Source organism: Notolepis coatsorum, assembly GCF_963971535.1.
Source record: "Notolepis coatsorum genome assembly, chromosome: 4".
NCBI lineage: Eukaryota > Metazoa > Chordata > Actinopteri > Aulopiformes > Paralepididae > Notolepis > Notolepis coatsorum.
This window is the reverse complement of record NC_140168.1, coordinates 134,883,731-134,910,877: the sequence shown is the minus strand read 5'-3', so window position 1 is coordinate 134,910,877 and position 27,147 is coordinate 134,883,731. Positions and strand designations below refer to the sequence as shown.

The 27,147-nt window shown below is 44.1% G+C and overlaps 1 long non-coding RNA gene across 1 annotated transcript in view; it reads left to right on the top strand.

The window, feature by feature from the left end:
• The window catches only part of LOC311227143, a 31,598-nt gene extending 4,653 nt beyond the window's left edge, over positions 1-26,945 (top strand). Inside the window, exons 2-4 of the long non-coding RNA XR_014619573.1 lie at positions 16,726-16,790; positions 18,780-18,931; positions 26,314-26,945. This is a non-coding gene — a long non-coding RNA (uncharacterized lncRNA). The remainder of the gene's footprint in view (positions 1-16,725; positions 16,791-18,779; positions 18,932-26,313) is intronic.
• The last annotated feature ends 202 nt before the right edge of the window (positions 26,946-27,147 follow it).

Here is a 27,147-nt window from a genome sequence, read left to right as displayed (position 1 = left end):
GCATGGATGTTCGTTATCGGAAGATCCATGTTCATGTCGGCTGCAGCCCAGATGGGACTTGTGCCGGCTCTGCCGTATGTCTGGTAAAATCACTGTTGTAAACTGTGTTGACATTTCTTTTTCTCTTCTCTCTTAAAGGATGAGGAGGGTTTCAGACGTCGGCCTGTCTGAAGTGTGGCTTGTTATGTCGTTGTGTACAGTTCAGGTGATAGCTGCTTAGCCTGCATGCTAGTTGTGGCCTACCTGTTAGCCAGTCAGCTGTTAGCTGCGGCGCTAGCCCGTTGTGTCACTAGGCTAGGAAACGTTAGCTTGTTGCTATCAGTCGAAAGCGGCTGTTAGCTTGATGCTACACTGTTGAACGTTGCTTTGACTATAACATGCCTTAAACACTCTGACTACGACGTCATCTTTGACAGAGGATGTTAGTCGAACCTACACCGGGAGCCCTGCCAGCGAGGACTGCGTCAACATGGAGAAACGTAGTGGCTGGGTGGCGCAGCGACGTTACCCTCGTCGCCAACACAGGAGATGCTGTGTTCAACTTCGGTGTCCCGTTAACCAGATTGCAGTTATCTTGGCCTGCGCTCAGGGTAGGAGTCCCGACCGGACTTTAAACACTTCTTCTTTCCTTCCCTTCTAAATGTTTTGTAATAACGATGTTTTCCAAAACGTGTGTTGCTGCAATACATTGAGGATACGACGCGTGTTGTGTGTGAATTGTCTTGTCACTGGTATAGCTTCTCTCTCCATAGAAATCGGGTTGTTGTTTACATGTGTAAAAATGATCTGGTTAGTTGTGATGAGAACATGTATGTTCATGTAACGTGAACTCACAACTAAGGGGGTTAATTAACCTATGAAGCTATGCTTAGTGACATGTGATTGAGGAATGAATTCTTTTCTCAGCCTGTAATGACAATGAACAGTGTGTTCACATATTAACAGGGTTACCTGTTCAACTTGGTCGTATCAAGGGTAAGGAAGGAGGGGTGATCCCCCCGGTTTCCCTGGGGCTTCCCCCCCTCCTCTCAGACATGTTGTTTACAATATATTGTGTCACTGTGTTTGTGGGGATACGATGTAACCCTCAGCTTAATTGCTGGGGTTGTGCTTTCCACTTGAGAAAAATGTTTTCCTAAAGAAAAGATTGTTTGGTCACTTATCATGTGTGCTTAGCAAGGCCTGTGGCCAATACGTAATCGAGGATTCTGTATTCTCTCATTATGAAAAACGGCGTTCCTCTGTAGCAAGAGTGTACTTTGCCATTTTTTGTTGTGATGACGGGTTGTGTGTGTCTTGTGATCTACAACTGGGTTAGGTTTGGCCCACAGAAGCACATATGTAAGTCTGGTACCGGGGCTCTTAAAGGGGGCCCTCTCTGTTCTGTGTTTTTTCCTTAGTAGAAATCAGATAGCAGGTTAGCACATGAGCTATGTGAAGCTGTTCGATGCTTCATGTAGCAGGCTATGACTGTGTCATGCTCTACTTGTCATTACATCGTATCATGGGTGTGGGGTCGTAAAGGGGTGAACTGGTAATCCTTTCCTCCCCTTTTCTGATTGGTCAGGGGTTAAAACCTCCTGTCCTTCAAGGTTCCTGTCACGTTGCTGTTCGGCACGTTACAGGGTAAGAGGGGGGGGGGGGGAGTTTCCTGGTCCCACGCCCTGGAAGATTGGGCGTGTGCACCGCGGAAATTCACCCGCTATAGAGTACGTCACTGAGCGCGTCTCTGTTGGTAAGACTTACGTGGGTTGTTCAGGTCCATGTTATGGATCTGTTTCAGGGAGTTGTCAGAGCTCCTCTTCACGAAGCTCCTCCTCGGGGAGAAGTGCCTTCTGTGAGTTCGGACTCTCCTTCCCTGTGAGGGAGCCTCTTCAGAGTTTCAGAGCCTCCTCCTCAGATTGTTAAGGTGAGTAGAACTTCAAAAAGGAGTTCTGCTCTATTGTGTGTGTATTCGATTAAATTCGATTGTTGAGTGTGTATTGGTTCAGTGCCTCCTCCTCGGAGAGCCCTAAACCAAGTGTTACATAGCTCAATGTTGCAATATATTCTTTTCAATCTATACAGCTCGCGTGGGAAGTCTCTCTGGGGATTTCCATCTCCTCCCTGTGGCGAGGGTGGTGGGATGTAAAAATGTAAACAATTTTGACCCTCAGCTGCGTCACGTGGGATTCATGTCAGTCTGTGTTTCTTTCTTTTTTGAATAAAAAGAGGAAGGAACATGAAGCACGACAGCTCCTTGTCGTTCTCCCAGGCGACTTGGAGGAACAATGTTTGGTGTCTTGCTAGACTATCCATTGATGTGTTTGGGTCTCGACGCGTATGTAAGTGCTGGCTCTGGGTGTTTCTGATGGGAATCACGCATGAGGCTGGTGCGCCTTGGTTGCTTGTTATTAAAACAGCGTTTTTATAGGGCAACTGGGATGGAGTTTTGTCTCTTCCGAGCGCCAGTTTACTAGGTTGTCTCGATGAATTCTCGTTCATATCTGGGGGATGTTAACGGAATAGATCAGAACATAGGTAGAGGGGTCTCACGCCCTTGGGGTGGGCCACTGAGCGCGGTCCAAATGGGACCGTCTGGGTGGCGCCCTCTTTTCATGTTTTAGATCGACACGCATACCTACCCCCTCTTCTGGAGTGGGCATGTCGGCGTGGTTAGGGCACGGGACTGGTCTGGTTGCGCTGGTCCAGGTCAGTTAACCCGTTGTCTGCCGGGGATGCAGATCTGCTATTCTGGTACCCTGAGGGACTTGTGCTTTTTTCGGGGGGAAAAATGCCGGGTCGGCCCGGGTGTCACAGGGTTAGGTGTTATGGAGACCCTTTGTTGCAGACCTGGGCATTGTATGGCCAGCGGGCCGGATACGGCCCGCGGGATGATTCTGACGGGCCCGCGAAAGATTACATGATAATTATTATTATTATTATTTTTTTTTATTTTTTTATGTTTTTTTATTTTTTATTTTTTTCAACGTTCACACGCACAATATACGCGTACCTAGGATTTGACTTGATTCAACAACAAAGCAGTTGGGGCAAGCCGAAAACGGTCGAAAGTGTGGTTATTTGAAGTTTGGATTTCTTTTTTCACAACTAGGTAGATTACATTTTTAGAGACTAAAGTACAGAAAAAAGGTACCGTTGGGTACCGGTATCGATTCACAGGTACCGGTACCGTATCGGTTCAAATGTGAACGGTACCCATCCCTACTGAACACACAACTGCAGGGCAAGGGCATTTTTTCTCATGAAATGCATAGCCATGTGAAAGCCTTCATGACAAAGTTGCAATTAATTTCAAGGCAACTAGGCAGCAACAATCTCAAACACATGAAAACCCTGAAAGAAGTCAAACCATCAGCTGATCACCGGCACAGGTACTCATCCATGTTGGAAGCACTGCATGATGAATTTTCAAGGTGTTTTCAAGATTTCAAAAAGGTTGAGGATGAAATGCAGCTGGTTTCCTCTCCCTTTACCTGCAGTGTTGATAGTGCACCCACTGATGTTCAGCTTGAACTCATTGACCTGCAGTCTGATTCACTACTGAAAGAGCACTTTAAGTCAGCATCACTGCTAGAGTTCTACTCTGCTCTCAAGGAGGAGAACTTTCCAAACATGAGGAGACATGCTCAGAAGATGTTGGTTCTCTTTGGATCCACCTATATGTGTCACCTCACAGCGCTTTGTGCCAGATCTCTACATTTTCATTTTTCAGATTATTCCAGATTGCTAAAGTACAGAATCTAAGCTTTCAAATGATGTGTCATATGTTGAAATCTGAGAATTTTTTTAACACGATGTGCTCAATTATAACTTGTAAACCTGGTTGTGTCCTAGAATACTTAAGGGGGTGAAAGCCCTCTCAAAGGAAGGCCACTTTTCACACTTCAGACAAAGTGAGCTGGGGCGTCAACAAACCCCCTCCAGCAACGCCCATCTCCTGCATAGCATTAACATAATTAAGTGCTGCCATGACATTTCTCTCTCCTCAGGACCCCTGTCTCCACCCATGCTGCTTTGACACCAGAATTTCCCAAAGGGGATTAATAAAGGATCATCTTATCTTAGTAGGTAACATCACAATAAAAAATAAACAATTTTAAGAAGATAAAATAAAAGTCAATTTCTACAGAGTGTATGGATGCAGGGTCCGTGTGTGTGTGTGTGTGTGTGTGTGTGTGTGTGTGTGTGTGTGTGTGTGTGTGTGTGTGTGTGTGTGTGTGTGTGTGTGTGTGTGTGTGTGTGTGTGTGTGTGTGTGTGTGTGTGTGTGTGTGTGTGTGTGTGTGTGTGTGTGTGTGTAATAACAACAAGTTTATAATCATAGCACTGTATCTGTATCTGGCATGGGCCATTCTCTGATGCATAAATAATAAAATAATGTATGATTGAAGTTATGGATGTCAGTGTCACAGTTACACATACACACAGTCCTCATATCCCTTCTAGTTACACATACACACAGTCCTCATATCCCTCCTAGTTACACGTACACACAGTCCTCATATCCCTCCTAGCTACACATACACACAGTCCTCATATCCCTCCTAGCTACACATACACACAGTTATCATATCACTCCTAGCTACACATACACAGTTATCATATCACTCCTAGCTACACATACACACATACCTCATATCCCTCCTATAGCTACACATACACACAGTCCTCATATCCCTCCTAGCTACACATACACACAGTTATCATATCACTCCTAGCTACACATACACACAGTTATCATATCCCTCCTAGCTACACATACACACAGTTATCATATCACTCCTAGCTACACATACACACATACCTCATATCCCTCCTAGCTACACATACACACAGTCCTCATATCCCTCCTAGCTACACATACACACAGTTATCATATCACTCCTAGCTACACATACACACAGTTATCATATCCCTCCTAGCTACACATACACACAGTTATTATATCACTCCTAGCTACACATACACACATACCTCATATCCCTCCTAGCTACACATACACACAGTCCTCATATCCCTCCTAGCTACACATACACACAGTTATCATATCACTCCTAGCTACACATACACACAGTTATCATATCACTCCTAGCTACACATACACACAGTCCTCATATCCCTCCTAGCTACACATACACACAGTTATCATATCACTCCTAGCTACACATACACACAGTTATCATATCACTCCTAGCTACACATACACACATACCTCATATCCCTCCTATAGCTACACATACACACAGTCCTCATATCCCTCCTAGCTACACATACACACAGTTATCATATCACTCCTAGCTACACATACACACAGTTATCATATCCCTCCTAGCTACACATACACACAGTTATCATATCACTCCTAGCTACACATACACACATACCTCATATCCCTCCTAGCTACACATACACACAGTCCTCATATCCCTCCTAGCTACACATACACACAGTTATCATATCACTCCTAGCTACACATACACACAGTTATCATATCCCTCCTAGCTACACATACACACAGTTATTATATCACTCCTAGCTACACATACACACATACCTCATATCCCTCCTAGCTACACATACACACAGTCCTCATATCCCTCCTAGCTACACATACACACAGTTATCATATCACTCCTAGCTACACATACACACAGTTATCATATCACTCCTAGCTACACATACACACATACCTCATATCCCTCCTATAGCTACACATACACACAGTCCTCATATCCCTCCTAGCTACACATACACACAGTTATCATAGCACTCCTAGCTACACATACACACAGTCCTCATATCCCTCCTAGTTACACATACACACTGTGCATGTTATGTAGCTCTCCACCTTGCTATCTGAAACAATAGCTATCAATATAACGTTAGCAACTTTAACTTACATGGCTGTATGGCTAGCTAGCTAGCTAACGCTAACGTTAATGTAGCATGAGCTCGTCGTAATAACACAATAAACGTGACATGGTTGGACTTGTGGTCGGCAGAAAAACTTGGTGTAGTTTTATCAAAGATGCGGAATTGTAAACATGCTACTGTAAACATAAACAAACATTCTTAAACGTACCCATGCAGACGCATCTCGACCGATCTCATAGTTAATTCCGTTGAATAGCGCGGTGTTTTCACTGGTGAGCAGAGACTGAATCAACTGGTTTAACAAAGTTCCTGTACTCGTTCATTAGATCCAATGCATTCATCTCTTTCTGATCCAGAGTGCAACCTGATGATAATCCCATTGAAAGTGTAAACAGCCAGTGCGTCGCTTCAAACACTCCCCCAATGTAAATCTCTGCGGGCTTGATTCACATGCAAATACAGTAATTACGCCCCCGTTTCATTGAAAAAAAGTCCGTGAACAACCTAAATTTAAACACAGGATTGACACTATTTTAGATATTCTAACTGTTCGTTTTTATAGTAAACAAGTACTTATACATTCAATTTATAATAATATGAAGAAAAGAAAAAAACACATAAAAAAATTAAAGAAAACTCTAGAACGTCTAGCCGAGAAGGGGGCGGGCCGAGTTGTGGTCACTAGCGCTGCCAGGTGACACATATGTGAACAGACATTCTCAGTCATGACGTTTACCAAGTCCAGGTACAGATCCTCTCTCACTGATGAACATCTGGCAGCTGTGCTTCGTATCTCCACCTCAGACATGCAACCTGACTTTGATGGACTTGTTAAAGCTCAACAGAGACTGGATTTATCACACTGAATGAAAAAAAGAGCTGAAGAACACTAAAATGTGGAAATATAACAAGTGAAATGGGACACTTGATCGTTTTCTTTTTCTTTTTTTTGCACAGTTCTGAAAACATTAAATGTTTAATATAGGCATGTAAAGTAAAAAAGGCTACCGGGACACTTTTATTTACACAGTTCAGTGACATGTATTGTTTATTTTGGCTATAAGATGATGTGATGTCTTTAGAAAGTTAAGAAAATCCTTGTTTCAATAGTATATGAAACTCAAAATAATAACTTTATTTGTATAGCACTTTTTCATACATGCCCTTTGTTATTAATGTTTCACATTTTGTTTATCATTTTGGAAATAAATTCTATTTGAATAAATTATATTTTTGAAAGCTAACCTCACCTATAACATACACTCTTACCAGGGGTCAAAACAATGCCATTTACTGCTTTTTATATAGAAATAAAATGTATATTATGCATAATTGAGTTTGGAATTTTGGCCCGGCCCTCCAACATATTTTCAGTTGCTCATTCGGCCCCCCGGGAAAAATAATTGCCCACCCCTGCTTTGTTGGGTACATGTTGTACTCTGCACTATCGTAATGGCTTACGGCCATACCAACCTGTACACGCCCGATCTCGTCCGATCTCGGAAGCTAAGCAGGTTCGGTCCTGGTTAGTACTTGGTTGGGAGACCGCCTGGGAATACCAAGTGCGGTGAGCTTAGGGCTGGTTCTCCATTCTTTTCGCTCCTCTCTCACGCGTGGCGAAGAGGGGGCTGTTGGGGTGGTCTTTGGACCTCCTCTGGTAACCCTGTGCTTCCCGAGCCGCCGGGCCCGGTCCGAAGTAATGTTTCGTCGACCCGTAGGCCTGGAATAACCCTTTTTTGAAAACTGAAACACTTGTACTGCGGTATAGCCAGTGTATACCCGCAGGTGTGTTTTGGAGTTTTTTCTTGAGGGGTTATAGGAACAACCACCGCATGTGGTACCAAGAGGGTGGTTGATTCCCTGGTGTGTTGGAGCAGAGTCAACTCCCGGGTTACCCGGTTGAGTGTGCCCCTGCACGTTCATGACGTCTGCCAATCATGTCAACCTTCTCTGCCTCGACCCCTCTAGGTGGTTTTTTTTTAATGGAGGCTTTGTCATGGTGATCAACAACACCAGCATACGCCCCTTCCGCCGGGGGGGCTGTTTTCAGCTGACTCCTTTGGCACCTGTCTCGTCCGCAGTGCTCCAGGCTCAGGTTACATCCTGCTGCCTGGTTTCCCCGGTGCGCTGCCTGCTTCCGTTGGTTAACCTTTTTTGAGTGCTTACGGCCATGCTGACTGCCTGTTCTGCAGGGTCAGTGTGCCAGGCGGTGTGCTATTGGGGGGAAAGGGCCCGCTCTTGGAGGGGCCTTATCCGAATACGCTGGCGATGTGGGGGGCGGTGTCACTAAGTGACCACCTGTTGGGGTCTTGATGCCGGGCGTCATTGACCTCTCCGGGCCCCCTTTTTCCAGGGGATCCAGTCCCTTCAGTGGGTCTGGGTCTTCATTCGCGCTCCGCTGCTACAGCCTTGCCACGGGGTTGGGTTTGCTCTTGACCCCGTGATTTTGGGGGCAGTAACAAGGTTTGTTCCTTCCGTTCGTTCCCTGGTGGCATGCGGGTTGTGCGTGTGTGTAGTCGTGGGGTCAAGCCACGGTCTGCTCACCCTGTGCGTTGAGTTGCTTGAGTTCCTCTTCGCACGGTCGGATCCGTCTCCCTCCCGTAAGCCTCCAATAGGGGGGGTATCCTCCATTAGGGAGGGTCGGGGGGCTCGGTCCTCCCCGGTCTGATGGTTATGGGGGGCCTCAGCGGGGTACATTTGTCGAGCTATGGCTCCCGCTCAGCTCCTGTTATGCAACTGATGCTGAGCGAAAGCCATAATGAAATAGAACGTAAGGTTATGTATATAACCAAGTTCTATGAATTATGGCGACGCTCAGCATCAGGACGCCGCTGCGGCCCTTGATCTTTCATTGTGGTGAAATTTGTTGGGAAGGAGATGAGTGTGTGGCCCCACCCCTGCTTATGTAGGCAGCAGATGGGGGTGTGGTCAGACGGATGTTGGTATGTAAAGGTACATTTTGAAATGTATTCAGTGCATATCCACTGAAGCGAGATATTATGCAACTGATGCTGAGTGTCGCCATAATTCATAGAACTTGGTTATATACATAACCTTACGTTAAACAGTTAGCAGGAAATGGCTTGTGTTCCGGGAAAGAGGAACCTTCAGCTTTAAGAGTATGCTGAAACAGCATACAGAGACACAGAGTGAGTTTTCCTCAACTCACCAAGATCATATATTGCAGATAACACTTAAAGACGATTTACACAGGGGTTAGAGAGTTCATGTTTGTAGTGCTGTGGAAAAGCAGAGATAGGAGAAAATAGACATCCTAACTAAACTAGACAGATTAATCTAAAGGTCAGTCCCCGACCAGGTGAGATCAGGGTAGGTTGAAGGAGAGAGAGAAAAGATGCGTCTTAAGCAGGGATTTAAAAACTTCGACAGAGCAGGCGCCCATGACGACGGCAGGTCATTTGTTCCACAGGTAGGGAGCACGGTAGACAAAGGCTCTGTGGCCGGCGGATTTCTTTTTAACCCTAGGAATCGATAGAAGCCCCGCATTTTGTGAGCGCAGAGCACGAGCAGGCGAGTATCGTGAGATGAGATCGGATAGATAGAGCGGTGCAAGCCCATTTAAAATTTTGTAGGTTATGAGTAGCACTTTAAAGTCAGATCGGGCTTGAATAGGAAGCCAGTGTAGGGCGGACACAACTGGTGTGATGTGATAAAATGTTCTAGTTCTAGTTAGTATCCATGCAGCCGCATTTTGCACGAGTTGAAGATTTTTTATGCTTGAATTAGGTAGGCCTGAAAAAAGTGCATTACAGTAGTCCAGACGTGATGAGACAAAAGCATGAATCAGGGTTTCAGCATCAGCCAGAGTTAAAATGGGGCGAATTTTTGCGATAATACGAAGATGGAAGAAGTCAATTTTGGTGAATTTTTTATGTGCATTAAATGAGAGGGAGGGATCAAAAATGACTCAGAGGTTTTTTATGGTGGAGCTCTGGGATACATGACAAGTATCAAAGTTGAGGGAGATGTCCTGAAACAGGCCTCTGTGGTTTGGGGGGCCAACAATTAACATCTCAGTTTTATCTGCATTAAGGAGTAGAACGTTTTGCGACATCCACTTTTTGATGGCAAGCAAGCAGGCCTCAAGGTTTTGTAATTGGGAGGAATCATTTGGCTTAATAGGTAAATATAATTGGGTGTCATCAGCGTAAAAATGAAAGTTTATGCCAAATTTGCATATGATATTGCCGAGGGGTAGCATGTAAATCGAAAATAGCAAAGGGCCCAGGACAGAGCCTTGTGGGACACCACATTGCACTGGGAGGGTCTCAGATGTTAAATCATTATAGACCACGCAGTGTGTTCTTCAGTTAAATAAGATTTAAACCAAGCTAGTGCGTGACCCCGAATGCCAACATGATTCTCAAGCCGACCTAGAAGAATCGAGTGATCGATAGTGTCAAAGGCTGCACTGAGGTCAAGCAATAAGAGCACAGAAGTGAGGTTTGAGTCAAGAGAGAGCAGTAAGTCATTTGTGACTTTGGTAACCGCCGTTTCGGTGGAGTGTAAGGCCCTAAAGGCAAGCCAGATTGAAAAGATTCATTAAGATTATTGTTTGATAAGTGGTCAGTAAATTGCGTTGCGACGATCCGTTCTAACACTTTGGATAGGAACGGAAGATTGGAGATGGATCTGTAATTTTTCAAGATTAGAGGGTCGAGGTTCAGTTTTTTAAGTAGTGGTTTAATGACGGCTGATTTAAAGGCCAGGGGCACTACGCCAGTAGAGAAGGAGGTGTTGAAGATATTGAGTAGGGCAGGGCCTAGAGTTGGGAAGCGTTTTTTGACGAGAGTTGCTGGAAGAGGGTCAAACAGACAGGTTGAGGGTTTAGCCGCGCCAACCAATTTAGAGAGGGCACTAATGCCTCTTTTCCATTCCATGGTACCTACTCGACTCTACCCTACTCTACTCTACTTGCTTTAGGTACCTGGTACTTCGTTCCTTTTCCACTGCAGGTACTAAAATAAAGTACTCAGTTTGTCTCCGTGTGGGGAGGCGGGGCTGCTGGTGTACAGCTGAGAGCTCCATAGCTCTGTGAGAGCTCCAGCATAGCTATGTCCGTGAGCTAGGCGCAAGCCAGAGTAAAACACAGTTTTCAATCAATCAATCAATAACAACATTAACGAGACTCTCGTTGTGTCTATTCTGCTAACGCTAATGTTAGCTCTCATTGTCTATTCTACAAGCGTTAACGTTAGCTAGGCTGTATGCTAACGTTAGCATTAGCATTAGGCTAACAACAAAGCTGTAACGTTACCAGTCTCGCCTCTATTTGCTAACGTTAGCATTAGGTAATAACCGGTTTAAAATGGATGGTGATTACCTCACGTTGTGTCTATTCTACTAGCATTAATGTTACTCATACAAACAATCAATAGCGAGTTATATTGATCACGCTATGTACGATAGCCATGCTAAAACGCTAGCACAATATTAGCACCTAACCTAACAACAAGCTTAAGCCTTAACAAGTCAGCGATCTTTTTGCGAGACTAAACTCTCCGCTCGGTGGCAAATTGTGTTGATGTCGGTTTTGTTTAATCAATAAATGAGGCAGAATACACAGTGACTGTATCCTTTGTTTATTGCACTTGTGCCTGCTGCAACAAAAGTACCCAAAAAGTACCCAAAAAGTACCTGGTACCAGGTACCAGGTACTTTGGTAATGGAAATGGAATGGAATGGAAATGGTAATGGAAAATCGAAAATGCCGAGTAGAGTAGAGTAGAGTCGAGTAGGTACCATGCAGTGGAAAAGGGGCATAAGTGAGACATTTTCAAGGCAGCATAGCGAATGGCTGGATTCAAAATCAGGGGGAAGGCCCATCAGAGGTTGGGAGGGACTCTGATTGTTGAGTAAGGCAACAATTTCATCTCTAATGAGGTCAATTTTCTTGGTAAAGAATTTAATGAATGAACAATAATGCTGTATATATATATATATTTGTTTATTTATTCTTATCGTATACATTTCTATCCACATCTGTCTGTACATACTTTCACATAATCCTTTTACATACAGTATCTGTAGATACTATATCTATAACGATAGGTTATGACTATAACCAAGTTTTGTTAATAGTGGTGACGCTCGGCGTCACTCATGCACTATCCCAGCATGTGCACATGCACTGAATAAAGACCACAATGTACCTTTATATCCCAATATTTTTCTGACCACACCCCTATCAGCTTACCTACATAAGCAGGTGTGTGGTCACCTGCTCTCCTCCTTCCCAAGCTTTCACCACAAGGTGAGATCAAGGGCTGCAGCGGCGTCGGACGCCGAGCGTCACCACTATTAACAGAACTTGGTTATAGTCATAACCTATCGTTCTGTATCATAGTGGATCCGCTCGGCGTCACTCATGCACAAGGGAGGCCGAGCGGAGCCACCGGCCGACAAATACACCCCGCTGAAGGCCCCCCACAACCATCAGAACAGGGAGGGCTGAGCCCCCCCGACACCCCCTAATGGAGGGCACCCCCCCTATTGGGGGTTTCCTGGGAGGGCGACGGACCCGACCGTGCGAAGAGGCACTCAAGCAACTCAACGCACAGGGTGAGCAGACTGTGGCCTGACCTCACGACTACACACACGCACAACCCGCATGCCACCCGGGAACGAACGGAGGGAACAACCTCGTTACTGCCCCCAGAATCACGGGGTCAAGGGCAAACCCAACCCCGTGGCAAGAAGGCGCCACCCAGACGTTCAGGGCGAACCGCGCCCGTTGGCCCACCCCCAGGGCGTGAGACCCCTCTACATATGTTCAGATCCATTCCGTCATCATCCCCCAGATATGAACGAGAATCCGTCGACAACCAAAACAGGTCGTCGGAAGAGGAAAAACCTCCATCCCAGTTGCTTTATAAAAACGCCGTTTTAACCCCAAGCAACCAAGGCGTGCCAGTCAGTCGCCTGATTACAGAACACCCCGAGCTAGCACTATGCGTGCGTCGGGACACAACCACATCAATGAACAGGCTATTTAGACCTGTCATTGAATCCCCAAGGCGCCCAGGGGAACGACAAGAGGGGTGTGATACTTCCTAACTCCAACTCTTTTTAATAGAAAAGAAGGAAGCACCAACATCATGTATCCCAGTCTACACAGCCGGGGGTAAACATTTTTCACTTTTTTACATCCCACCACCCTCCCATAGGAAGGAGAAGGAAATCCCCAGAGATACTTCCCACGCGAGCTGTACAGATTGAAAAGAATATATTGCACCTTGAGCCATGTAAAAGTTTGGTTTTAGGGCTCTCCGGGGAGGAGGCACTGAACCCATACACACTCAATAAGCGAATTGAATCGAATACACACACAATAGAGTAGGACTCCTTCTTGAGGTCCCACTCACCTTGACAATCTGAGCAGGAGGCTCTGTACTCTGAGGAGGCTCCCTCACATGGAAGGAGAGTCCCAACTCACAGAAGGCCCGAATAGGAGCTTCGTGAGGAGGAGCCCTGACCACCCCCCGAAACAGATCCATCACATGGACCTGAACAGCACACGGAAGTCCTACCAACAGAGACGCGCACAGTGACGTACTCTATGGCGGGGGGATTTCTGCGGTGCACACGCCCAATATTCCAGGGCGTGGGACCAGGAAACTCCCCCCCCCCCCCCCCCTCACCCTGTAACGTGCCGAACCGCAACGTGACAGGAACCTTGAAGGACAGGTGGGTTTACCCCTGACCAACAGAAAAAAGGGGGAGGAAAGGTTACCAGTTCACCCCTTTATGACCCCACACCCATGATACGATGTAATGACAAAAAGAGTATCACGCAGTCATAGTCAGCTCCATGAAGCGTCTAACAGCTTCACCCAGCGCATGTGCTAACCTGCTATCTGATTTTTACTAAGGAAAAAACACAGAATAGAGAGGGCCCTCCAAGAGCCCCGGTACCAAACTTACACATGTGCTTCTGTGGCCAGCCCAACCCAGTTGTAGGTCACACGACACACACAACCCATTATCACCTACAAAAAATGGCAAAAACACTCTACAGAGGAACGCCGTTTTTCATAATGAGAGAATACATAATTCTCGATTAGTATCGGCCACAGGCCTTGCTAAGCACACACGAAAAGCGACCAAACAATCTTTTCTTTTAGGAAAATAAAATTCCTCAAGCTGTTTCAGCACAACCTCAGCAATCAAGCTAAGGGTTACATCGTATCCCTACCACACAGTGACACAATATAGTGTAACAACATGTCTGAGAGGAGGATGAAGAAGTCCCCAGGGAACTGGGGGGAAACACAACCCTCCTACTTTACCCTTAATACGGCCAGTTAAACAGGTAAACCTGTTAATATGTGAACACACTGTTATTGTCATTACAGGCTGAGAAAAGAATCATTCTTTACTCATATGTCACTAAGCATAGCTTTATAGGTTAGTTTAACCCCCTTAGTTGTGAGTACACGGTACATGAACACACAATGTTTCCCAACACAACAAACCAGATCATTTTCACATCTGTAACAAACAACCCGATTTGCATGGAGAAGCTACTACCAGTGACAAGACAATTCACACATAACTCGCGTCGTATCCTAAATGTAGTGCAGCAACACTCGTTTTGGAAAACATCGTTATTTACAAACCATTTAGAAGGGAAAGCAAGAAGAAGTGTTCAAGGTCTGGTCAGGACCTTGCCTACCTTGAGCGCAGATCAAGCGAAACTGCAGTCTCTAACAAGGCACCGTAGTAAACACAGCCGTCCTGTGTTGTTGACCTGGGCAGCGTCGCCGCTCCATCCCGCCGCTACGGTCCCCCTTGTTGACGCAGTCCTCGCCGTCCTGGCTCAGGGCAGGTTCGACGAACATCCTCTGTCAAAGATGACGTCGTAGTCAAGAGTGTTTAAAACATGTTATAGTCACAGCACGTTCAACAGTGTAGCATTAAGCTAACGGCCGCCCTCGGCCGATAGCAGCAAGCTAACGTTTCCTAGCCTAGCCTAGGTAGGCCACAACTAGCACGCAAGCTAACGTTTCCTAGCCTAGTGATCACAACAGGCTAGCGCCGCAGCTAACAGCTGACTGGCTAACAGTAGGCCACCACTAGCACGTAAGCTAAGCAGCTATCACCTGAACTTGTACACAATGATATAACAATCACTCAGACAGGCCGCCGTTCTGAAACCCTCCTCACTGTTTAAGAGAGAAGAGAAACTAAATGTTAACACAGTTTTACAACAGTGATTTTACCAACATCCGACGGAGCCAGCACAAGTCCCATCTGGGCCGTAGCTGACTTGAACACAGATTTTCCGATAACGAACATCCATGCCCATATTTCCTCGTGAGGGAATACTCTCATTTGTATATGAAAGACGGGGCCTACACGGTGACAGAGAAACATCCACTCGTCCAGAAAACACAGGGATCACCAGTGTTACTGGTCGTGGCCCACTAGTTAACTATAATGGGCTTCAGACCAAGGTCTTCCGCTGTTGCCTAAGAGGCTGAACAAAAGACCCTAATCTGGGGCCGGTGTTCGTAAACATTGTCAGCTAGTCCCCATAGCACTAACAGACAAGTGGAGCTCGCAAGCAAAACATCACTCACCAACCTGGAACCCACTGCTTCTCACAACAGCGGCGCGTCCTACAGTCCAGCTGTGTCGCTGAAAGGCTTTACCGCAACCAGCCCCAGCAAGGAGGACTGCAGTTGAGAGGCATGTAGCGGCATAAACTCCCAATACGAAACCCGACGGAGGTGTAGAATGATCATCATCTTCCAGACACTCCAGTACGAAGACAATATCGCCGTATTTTCTCGAAAATAGTGAGAGAGAAAATAAAGATATGATGTCAACGTATCTCTTGTTTTCCAACTTCCTCCTACTAGCAACACGTCAAGTGGGGATCTCCCAAGGCTTGTGGTGAAAGCGAGAAGGAGGAGAGCAGGTGACCACACACCTGCTTATGTAGGTAAGCTGATAGGGGTGTGGTCAGACAAATATTGGGATATAAAGGTACATTGTGGTCTTTATTCAGTGCGCGTGCACATGCGGGGATAGTGCATGAGTGACGCCGAGCGGATCCACTATGATACAGAACTGTACATATCCCTTACCTACTCTTACTAGTTACACTGCTGGCCAGTATTACTTGCTACCATACCATAGTGTCTTTATACCTGTATCACTGTACATAATAATACTACAACCTGTACATTGTATATTACTATTGCACTTTACTGTGTTACATTTACACTCTGGTTGGATGCCGAACATATTTTCGTTGTACTGTACCGTACCGTACCATACCATACCATACCATACCAGTTAAACTGAGAGAAAAAAGAGACATAGAGAAAAGAATGAGAACGATAGTTAAAAATGTCAATACACTGAATTTGATTATGTATTGAGATTGTTACAGTCCTATTACATAGTGTTGTGTACTAGCCAAAATCTTTTATAAAATAAATCTAACCCTAACTAACCTTACTGTCATGCACTTGTCCTAATAAACTAACCTACACTGTAACACGCAACACTTTGATGAACATTGTTACTCAGCTGATAGAGTTGTACCATTCCTGATGACTTGTCGTACAGAACTTGTAAGTCGCTTTGGATAAAAGCGTCAGCTAAATGACTAAATGTAAATGTAAATGTAGCCAAGTAAGTTAAGTAACTATTCATGAATGTTGATTTGAATGGGAACTACCACTCTACCGGTTGAGGTTATGTGGATACCACATACTGTAGAAGAATGGTAGTGTGTGTAGACACACTTGTGCTATGCAGTTGTGTGCTGGTATGTACAGTAACAAGTGTTAATGTGAGCTAACATTTTGTGTTCACAGGTGGCCCATGCTTTCAGGACTAGATATCCAGGTTCATTTCTTAACAGCACAATTGACAGATTCTGGTGAGGTCTCATTTCACGATAAAATGATGTTTTATACGGTAGCAGTTAAGAAATTTAAGTTTGTCTCCTTTGTAGAATAGCACAGCGGGTAGGATACTTCAGGCAGACGTGGAGGATGTCAAGTCACTGTTCTGTTGAAAAGGATGTCAGGCTGTTCTGTTGAAAAGGATGTCAGGCTCAGCTCCGGGGTTGTCACCAGCTTGGCTGGCCGTTCACACTAATACAATTGGCAGTATTAGAGGGTGGGAGAAGCTGGCGGGGTGGGTCCGGGTCGTTGTAAACAGTGACTCCTACAGTTTGGTCGGGGCGCCTGCTAAGCGCGGATGGGACCTGAGTGGGATAGTGTGATCCTTCCACACGCTACGCCCTCTCGGAGAATATCCGCACTGCCAGGTGAAAAGAAGTGGTTGATTGGCTGGACGTGTGTCGGAGGAAGCACGTGATAGCCTCCACTCTCCCAGATGATCTGACTGTGGGGGGTAAGTGCGCAGGGACCAGGAAGGGGATTGGGAATTGGCATAACGACTAACATTGGGATGGGAGAAAATCGGAGGAAAATGGAGGGGGGAAAGATCAATAAAAAATAAATAAAAAAAGGATGTCAGGCTGTTCTGTTGAAAAGGATGTCAGGTCACTGTTCTGTTGAAAATGATGTCAGGTCACTGTTCTGTTGAAAAGGATGTCAGGTCACTGTTCTGTTGAAAAGGATGTCAGGTCACTGTTCTGTTGAAAAGGATGGCAGGTCACTGTTCTGTTGAAAAGGATGTCAGGCTGTTCTGTTGAAAAGGATGTCAGGCTGTTCTGTTGAAAATGATGTCAGGCTGTTCTGTTAAAAATGATGTCAGGCTGTTCTGTCGAAAAGGATGTCAGGTTGTTCTGTTGAAAAGGATGTCAGGCTGTTCTGTTGAAAAGGATGTCAGGCTGTTCTGTTGAAAAGGATGTCAGGCTGTTCTGTTGAAAAGGATGTCAGGTCACTGTTCTGCTGAAAAGGATGTCAGGCTGTTCTGTTGAAAAGGATGTCAGGCTGTTTTGTTGGAAAGGATGTCAGGCTGTTCTGTTGAAAAGGATGTCAGGCTGTTCTGTTGAAAAGGATGTCAGGCTGTTCTGTCGAAAGGGATGTCAGGCTGTTCTGTTGAAAAGGATGTCAGGCTGTTCTGTTGAAAAGGAGGTCAGGTCACTGTTCTGTTGAAAAGGATGTCAGGCTGTTCTGTTGAAAAGGATGTCAGGCTGTTCTGTTGAAAAGGATGTCAGGCTGTTCTGTTGAAACGGATGTCAGGCTGTTCTGTTGAAAGGGATGTCATGTCACTGTTCTGTTGAAAAGGATGTCAGGCTGTTCAGTTGAAAAGGATGTCAGGTTCTGTTTTTTTTTTATCTACTTTTTCTCCTCCTTTTTCTGTGATTTTTTTTCTCCCATCCCAATTTACCTATCGTGCCAATTCTCCCTCCCCTGTCCTGATCATTGCTCGCATATGCCCCCCACTGGCCGGTTGTAGGGAGGATAGAAGCCCGTCACATGTCCCCTCTGATACATGTGGAGGCAGCCAGTCACATCTTTTCACCTGCCAGCGCAGACTTTGGCGAGGAGTAACGTGTAGGAGGTTCACACTGTCCCCGCCATTTTCCTGACTTTGCTGTGCAGGCGCCCCAACCGACCTGTAGGAGTCGCTGTTCACAACGACCAGACTACCACCCTTCGACTTCCCACCCGCTAACTCTGCCAATTGAGTCAGTATGACGGCCGGCCCAAGCCGGAGGCAACACTGGCAGCCGGATTCGAACCTGGTGTCTCTTGCGTTGGTGACGAGCGCAATGTCCGCTGCACCACCCAGCCGCTAGGTCACTGTTCTGTTGACAATAATGTCAGGCTGTTCTGTTGAAAAGATGGCTTCATTGGTTTCCTGGCAACGTTTCAGCTTTCGTCAGGGTGCAAAGGTTTTGTATTTGTTTTTAGTGTCGTCTAGTATTTGACCTATTTCACCTTCTCTGCAGGGATGATTCGAGGGCACTGGCAGTGGATATGACCCTCACTTTCAGGAATCAAACAGTGGTTCCAAGCAACAGCACAGCAGTAAGCATCCTTAAGGAGTCCTTACATGCAGGAGCGACTCTTCTGAATATTATACTGGCTACCATAATTGCATGTAAGTACTCCCAACTAATGATCAGATTGTACCAGGGCTGCTTCCTCAATTAATCCACCAGTTTAGTCTTACCGTGCATTCAAGACACAATAATGGCTTGGATTTATATAGCGCTCTTCATGACACCCAGAGCACTTCACAGAGTCCATTATTCGTTCATACACAGTCATACCGGTGGTGGTAAGCTACAATTGCAGCCAGAGCTGCCCTGAGGCAGACTCACGGAAGCGTGGCGAATAATCATCGCCTACGGCCCCTCTGACCACCACCAACATTCATTCACATGCATACACATTCATACGAGGCAAGTAGGTTAAGTGTCTTGCCCAAGGACACAACGGCAATGGGATGATAAGATAAGATAACAGATACGATAAGTTTAATGTTTGAATTAATGAAAAGAGAATAGTAGAGACTAAGATAAGATAAGATATTCCTTTATTGATCCCTTTTGGGGAAATGCAGGCATCATAGCAGCATGGGGGATGGGGGGAGGGGAGGTACAGGTATGGGCAGGTAATAGTAGAATAAGTAAATAGGGGTAAAGTGGGGAGCTGCTAAGATTACATTGATTGTAATTTGTCTTGGTGATGCAAGGCAGTGGCTAGTTCTAGCGGAAGCCGAACTAGAATGGAGAAGTAAGACAACTCCTTCCCTCCACTAGTCGGAGGGTCCACCTTGGGCAAGTGTTAGTACCCCCTCTAGCCTCCCTACCTAGGGATACAGGGTGCCGCACTGCCGTGTGTGTGTGTTCGTAGGGATACGCAAAGGCTAAGGGAGAAAACCCTGAAAGAAAACCGCACTGCCTTGTGTGTGTAGGAATACGCAAAGGTTAGGTTCTCACCGACAATGGGGTTACCTGTAAGGAAGGGCATCCGAGGTATAGAAAAACAGATTGGCTACAAACCAAAAATGATGACTCCAGTGGCGTGGAGTCATCGCCCATCCAACCTCACTGTAGTGGGAAAATAGGGACGTAAAACGAAGATGCTGATGATGCACAGGTAAACAACAATCATATACAGTACAGTACAATACATACTACATAATAAAGTGTCTGGAGTATGTTTCAGCATTTCTAGGAGGCCCCCAGGGGCCACAGCTACTGGAGGGCCTGACTAAAGTAACTATGTTCCCTTTTTAAGAGGTTCCTAGGGGCCACAGCTACTGGAGGGCCTGACTAAAGTAACTATGTTCCCTTTTTAAGAGATTCCTAGGGGACACAGGTACTTGAGGGCCTTACTAAAGTAACTATGTTCCCTTTAAGAAGTCCTTAGAGAACACAGCTACTTAAGGGCCTGACTAAAGTAACTATGTTCCCTTTTTAAGAGGTTCCTAGGGGCCACAGGTACTTAAGGGCCTGCCTGAAGTAACTATGTTCCCTTTTTAAGAAGTCCTTAGAGGACACAGTTACTGGAGGGTCTGACTAAAGTAACTATGTTCCCTTTTTAAGAGGTTCCTAGGGGACACAGGTACTTGAGGGCCTGACTAAAGTAACTATGTTCCCTTTTTAAGAGGTTCCTAGTGGACACAGGTACTTGAGGGCCTGACTAAAGTAATAGTCTATTTGCCAACACAATGAACCCGGAAATTTTGGAACCACCAAACTTTTATGATAGATATGGATAGTATGGGTCACCAGCACTTAGAAACTGCTGGATGCTAAGTTGTACATGTTGGGCAACTTTTTTATTTGCATAATTAGCTACATTTGCATAATCACCTAAATGGACAAATCTCGGAAACTACTTGATCAATTTCAACAATGTTGGAGTGGTTTTGGGGGTTATTCGGGATGCTGAATCCATTTATGATACTCAAGAGTTTCGGAATTGCAATATTTACTGGAATTTACCAAATTTCAATTTCAAGAGAAATTCTGCTGAATAATATTATGGGGAAACTTACTCCTTGCTTACAAGTCTTGGTTATCATAGACTCAGGTCTACTGTAAGCTTTAAGTCCCACATTAACTAGGTGACAAAAACATAATTCTTCCACCTTAGAAACAAAGCTAAAGTACAACCATTTATAAATCAAAAGGATACTGAAAAACGGATCCATGCCTTTATTCCAAGCCGACTGAAGAAAATCCTTCAGCTTATTCAACTCTCAGCTAGGCTATTACACTGGCTTCCGGTAACATTTAGAATTGATTTGAAGGTCCTCCTCCTTATGTACAAAGCCCTAAATGGAACCAGACCAAGCTATATTGGCAATTTTCTTGTCAACTACATGCCCCCAAGAACACTACGATCATCTACTTCTATCATCTTGTATTTTTATTTTCTGCATTGCATTTATTCTGTCTATTTTATGCTCATTTGATTTATTCTAGTGTATTTTCTGCTGTGAAGCACTTTGGGCTGCAATTCTTGTATGGAATTTGTACAAATAACGTTTATTATTATTATTGCCATCCTTAGAGTTATTTGCTACCTCTATCTAGCAGGGCTCAAATTATTTGAAATGGTTTTGTTAACCCTCGTGTTATCCTCAAATTGACTTTACACTCTTTATCCTTGGGGACATTTTGACCCCAGCAGTTTAAACCTCCAGAAAATGATCATAATCAAAAGTGTTACCCAAATGTATGTTTCAAGTGCTTCATGTTACTTAGTTGATTACCTAAATAACCATTTAAATAAAACATTACCCCTACTCCCCCCACCCACCCAATTATACATACATAATATATATTATGTTGTTCAAGTGGGGAGTGGGCCCATGATAACTTTCCGTTTTTGGAAAGTAACGTGTCTGCTTGTGGTTGAGAGACAACAGGAGCATCTGCACTAAGGGTCTCATTCTCATCAGAGGAGGACGCCTCATAATCAGGGTCTCAGACACATTCTCTCCTATGTCACTTTCACCGTCAAATATCTGTGACAAAACTTCACTGGCAGAAAACGTTTTCTTCAAGGTAATTTTCAAATTAGAGTTTAGAAGGCTGCTATGCAAGCTATGTTTGCTCCTCCCCTATGTTGCGTAAAGTTTAGGTAGTCAAAAATCACAAATAACAATAAAAATACAGTCCGGGATATACATTCTAAAAATTGCACAGTGTTTAGAATGCCCATTTCTCCTTGTTAGGGACCAAGCCGTGAGACAATGAGGAAACAGGAGTTGTAGATGAAAACTGGGTTTTTATTTACCCACAAGGTGCAAAACCATTGCAAACCAAGAATTTGATAACTAGGCCTATAGATAGGTTTCTCGTCCACGTCAGCAAGGAGGCCAAAAGGAACGTAATAATCCTGTCAGAACAATGGGGCACTGTATAGAGCAGTGGTTCCCAACCTTTTTCCCCCCAGGGACCCCCAAACATCTCTGATGAAATTTGCGGACCCCCTCCTAATAAGATACCATAAAATACTTTTTTTTTTTTCATTTTAATAACAAACTGCTTATACACAGGCATATGCATCACAATTAGACCCACTATGCTTCTTTGACTTGTGCCTTCAATCAACAAATCTCATCTTGCACCATATGCATTTCAAAATGTTTGGCCAATATTCAAATGCTGTATTCATCCTCTCAAATCAGGCCCTAATGGTGAACGGTTTGCATTTATGGAACAAATCAATGCAACAAATTAAACTAAATATGAGACAGGAAATTCCAATCAGTAGCAGAGAGAATCTATCCTAGCTGGGTTTAATACCTTTTTTTTGTCATTTTAATAACAAACTGCTTATACACAGGCATATGCATCACAATTAGACCCACTATGCTTCTTTAACTTGTGCCTTCAATCAACAAATCTCATCTTGCACCATATGCATTTCAAAATGTTTGGCCAATATTCAAATGCTGTATTCATCCTCTCAAATCAGGCCCTAATGGTGAACGGTTTGCATTTATGGAACAAATCAATGCAACAAATTAAACTAAATATGAGACAGGAAATTCCAATCAGTAGCAGAGAGAATCTGTCCTAGCTGGGTTTAATACCTTTTTTTTGTCATTTTAATAACAAACTGCTTATACACAGGCATATGCATCACAATTAGACCCACTATGCTTCTTTAACTTGTGCCTTCAATCAACAAATCTCATCTTGCACCATATGCATTTCAAAATGTTTGGCCAATATTCAAATCCTGTATTCATCCTCTCAAATCAGTCCCTGATGGTGAACGGTTTGCATTTATGGAACAAATCAATGCAACAAATTAAACTAAATATGAGACAGGAAATTCCAATCAGTAGCAGAGAGAATCTGTCCTAGCTGGGTTTAATACCTTTTTTTTGTCATTTTAATAACAAACTGCTTATACACAGGCATATGCATCATAATTAGACCCACTATGCTTCTTTGACTTGTGCCTTCAATCAACAAATCTAATCTTGCACCATATGTATTTCAAAATGTTGGCCAATATTCAAATCCTGTATTCATCCTCTCAAATCAGGCCCTAATGGTGAACGGTTTGCATTTATGTTGAATGAAGTAAGAATCCACTGCAGTAAAAATATCCTGGTAGTAAGGTTGACTGACATGAGAATGTCCTGCTTCAGATCCTCATTTTCAATATATTGCACATAAACGATGAGCACAGCCTCGTCTGCGACAGTTGTAGTTTCATCAAGTTGTATGGCAAATGGACCCTTTCTAAGCTTTTCTGACAGCTGCTGCTCGCAATCACTTGACATCTTATCAATTCGGTCTTTCACTACATTGTTCGAGAGTGGTACTGATTTTAGTTTATCCGCCACCTGTGATTGATGCAGGCTGGTTTGATGAGCTGCTCGCCAATATTGTGCGGTTTCTTTGCTTTTGCAATTAAAAGCGAACACTCAAAGGAGGCTTCGGTAGCCTTCTGTAAATCACTGCCACCCCTGCTCCACGCTACTCTAACATCAACAGGCTTGTTCGCCTTGAGAGACTGTTCTTTCCTCCGAAAAAAGTCTGGATCCTACCCAACGGTTTCTGGGTGCTTAGACGCCTGATGTCTCTTCAGCTTGCTGGGCTTCAGGCTCGAGTTTGCCAACTTTTCTCCACAAATCACACACTCAGGTCGTTTGTCTGGTCCCTCAGTGAAGCCCATGGTGATGTAATTTTCGCGATTGCTGTAGGTCCTAACTTTTTTTGCAGATGAGCTGCCGTCATCTCCTTTTCGTTTGTCACACATTTTCGCCTCTGGCGGCTGACTGCAGACGAGCCGAGAAAGTTAACTAGCGTGCTAGGCTAGCTACAGAAAGTGATACAGTCAACTGATTCGCGTTTTAGCGGCTACCCGGTAGCCTACTGTTAACGTTCAAAAATCATGTCTAGATGTTTATTTATTTATCTTTATTTTTTATTGTAGTGGAGAGACTATTCATGCTTCTGATGATAAAAAAAAAATAAAAAAAAAATCATCTGTGGTCTGGCGGACCCCCTGCGCCCCCTGGCGGACCCCAGGGGGTCCGCGGACCCCAGGTTGGGCATCACTGGTATAGAGGATACTTTGTAGGACATGACCTCGAGAACATTTGAACCTGTTTGGGGAGATATTTCACACAGACACAACCAGGAATGAGGAAGATAGTGGTTTACCATTGTATCTTTGTTCCTGGATTGTAGCCAGCTCTTCATAACAACTCATCAACAATAGTCTTCCGGGATTCTGAAATCGGGAGGAGATTGCGGGGGGAGCAAATGAATGAATGTGGATGAGAGCCGTGATGTAAGTGATTGCAGCTACGGCTGTGTGGGTGCTGGAGACATGATCGAATAGACTTGTATGCGCCTGAATCTCCTGAACACGGCGCGATCCATTCCTAATCGATCAGAACTAAATCGGCAGAGAAAAAGCCCATTTTTAAGCACCTATTCGGCTATTCCCCATGCACATGCGCAGATTGCCCACGGATTGTGACGCCACGCACACCCACCCTGGACTGTTCCATCAGAGGGGGGAGCTTCGGTGGTAGTCTGAGTGGCTACAGACCACTGCACTTAAATATAAACAGTCTACCTGGAGACTCAATGAGGTAATTGTAGATGTCGCCATATGACTCGTCTGGCCATTTAGTGGGATCATTGTTTCATTATCCTGTTCGGCTGAAAGGACACTGGCCACGAAGCTCACCCCTCTGATGGAACAGTCCAGGGCGGGTGTGCGTGGCGTCACAATCCGTGGGAAATCTGCGCATGTGCATGGGGAATAGGTGCTTAAAAATTGGCTTTTTCTCTGCCGATTAGGAATGCAACCACTTACATCACGGCTCTCATCCACATTCATTCATTTGCTCCCCCCGCAATCTCCTCCCCGATTTCAATGTAACGCGGAAGTGTAGTGGTCTATTAGGCGCTCTACAAATTAAAGTTATTATTATTATTATTATTATTATTATTATTATTATTATTATTATTATTATTATTATTATTATTATTATTATTATTATTATTATTATTATTATTATTATTATTATTATTATTATTATTATTATTATTATTATTATTATTATTATTATTATTATTATTATTATTATTATTATTATTATTATTATTATTATTATTATTATCATTCTGTTTACAATTGAACAGTCCATGAAAATTATCTATAAATTCTGCATCTTCTGAAACATTTATAAACAGAAAATTCAAAAAGAAGTTCACCAAAATTTGGTAAATTCCAGTAAATATTGCAATTTTGAAACTTTTTTCTTCTCTTAAGTATCATACAACTGGATTCAGTATCCCGAATAACCCCCAAAACAACTCCAACATTGTTGAAATTGATCAAGTAGTTTCTGAGATTTGGCCATTTAGGCGATTATGCAAATGTTAGCTAATTATGCAAATAAAAAAAGTTGCCCAACATTTACAACTTAGCATCCGGCAGTTTCTGAGTGCTGGGGATCCGTACTATCCATATCCATCATAAAACGTTGGTGGTTCCGAAATTTCCGGGTTCACAATGGGGCTCTATGGGGTGGCAAATAGACTATAACTATGTTCCCTTTTTAAGATGTTCCTAGGGCCTGACTAAAGTAACTATGTTCCCTTTTTAAGAAGTCCTTAGAGGACACAGGTACTTGAGGGCCTGACTAAAGTAACTATGTTCCCTTTAAGAAGTCCTTAGAGAACACAGCTACTTAAGGGCCTGACTAAAGTAACTATGTTCCTTTTTTAAGAAGTCCTTAGAGAACACAGTTACTTGAGGGCCTGACTAAAGTAACTATGTTCCCTTTAAGAGGTTCCTAGAGGACACAGCTACTTGAGGGCCTGACTAAAGTAACTATGTTCCCTTTAAGAGGTTCCTAGAGGACACAGCTACTTAAGGGCCTGACTAAAGTAACCATGTTCCCTTTTTAAGAGGTTCCTAGGGGACACAGGTACTTGAGGGCCTGACTAAAGTAACTATGTTCCCTTTTCTCGTACACTGTAGGTCAAATAAGTGAGCAGAGGAACTGCAGCAGCATCTCCAGCAATTCTACTGGCAGAATGAATTTGATCTGAAATAAAAAATAAATATATAATAATAATCTAACCCTAACTAACCTTACTGTCATGCACTTGTCCTAATAAACGAACCTACACTGTAGCACTCAACACTTTGATGAACATTGTTACTCAGCTGATAGAGTTGTGCCCTTCCTGATGACTTGTCGTACAGAACTTGTAAGTCGCTTTGGATAAAAGCGTCAGCTAAATGACTAAATGTAAATGTAAATTAATTAAGAGATAAAAAAAAAAAGACCAATGGATACAACACTGAACGTTTGGTCGACTGGTCCTTAACTTACAGTGTTGTCAGACCTGAATGAATGAATGAATGAAAACTTTATTTAACAGATTGCAGAATGGGTACAATACAGTACGGCTCAATACATACAATTGTTAAGGGGATGCAGACCTGAGAAAGACGTTTGTCTTGTTTCCATCAGGGTCCCCCATTTTCAATTCATATAGACATATATGACATACATGACATACAGATAGTCAGTACTGCTACATCTATACATTTATGACATACCAGATTTGCAAATACAGTACTGTTTGTGATACAGAAGGAGTCAAGAAAAGGGAGTATATACATTTGACGTAGAAACTGTACATTGGAGGAGGTTGGGTGGGGGGGGGTTGGGTACATTGGGATATTGACAACCATACTGGGTAATTTACATTGGAGGTGGTTGGGGGGGGGGGGGGGGGGGGGGGGGGCGGGGGGGCGGGGGGCACACTGTATAAACAAGTAACACTGTACATTGAGGGGGGGGGG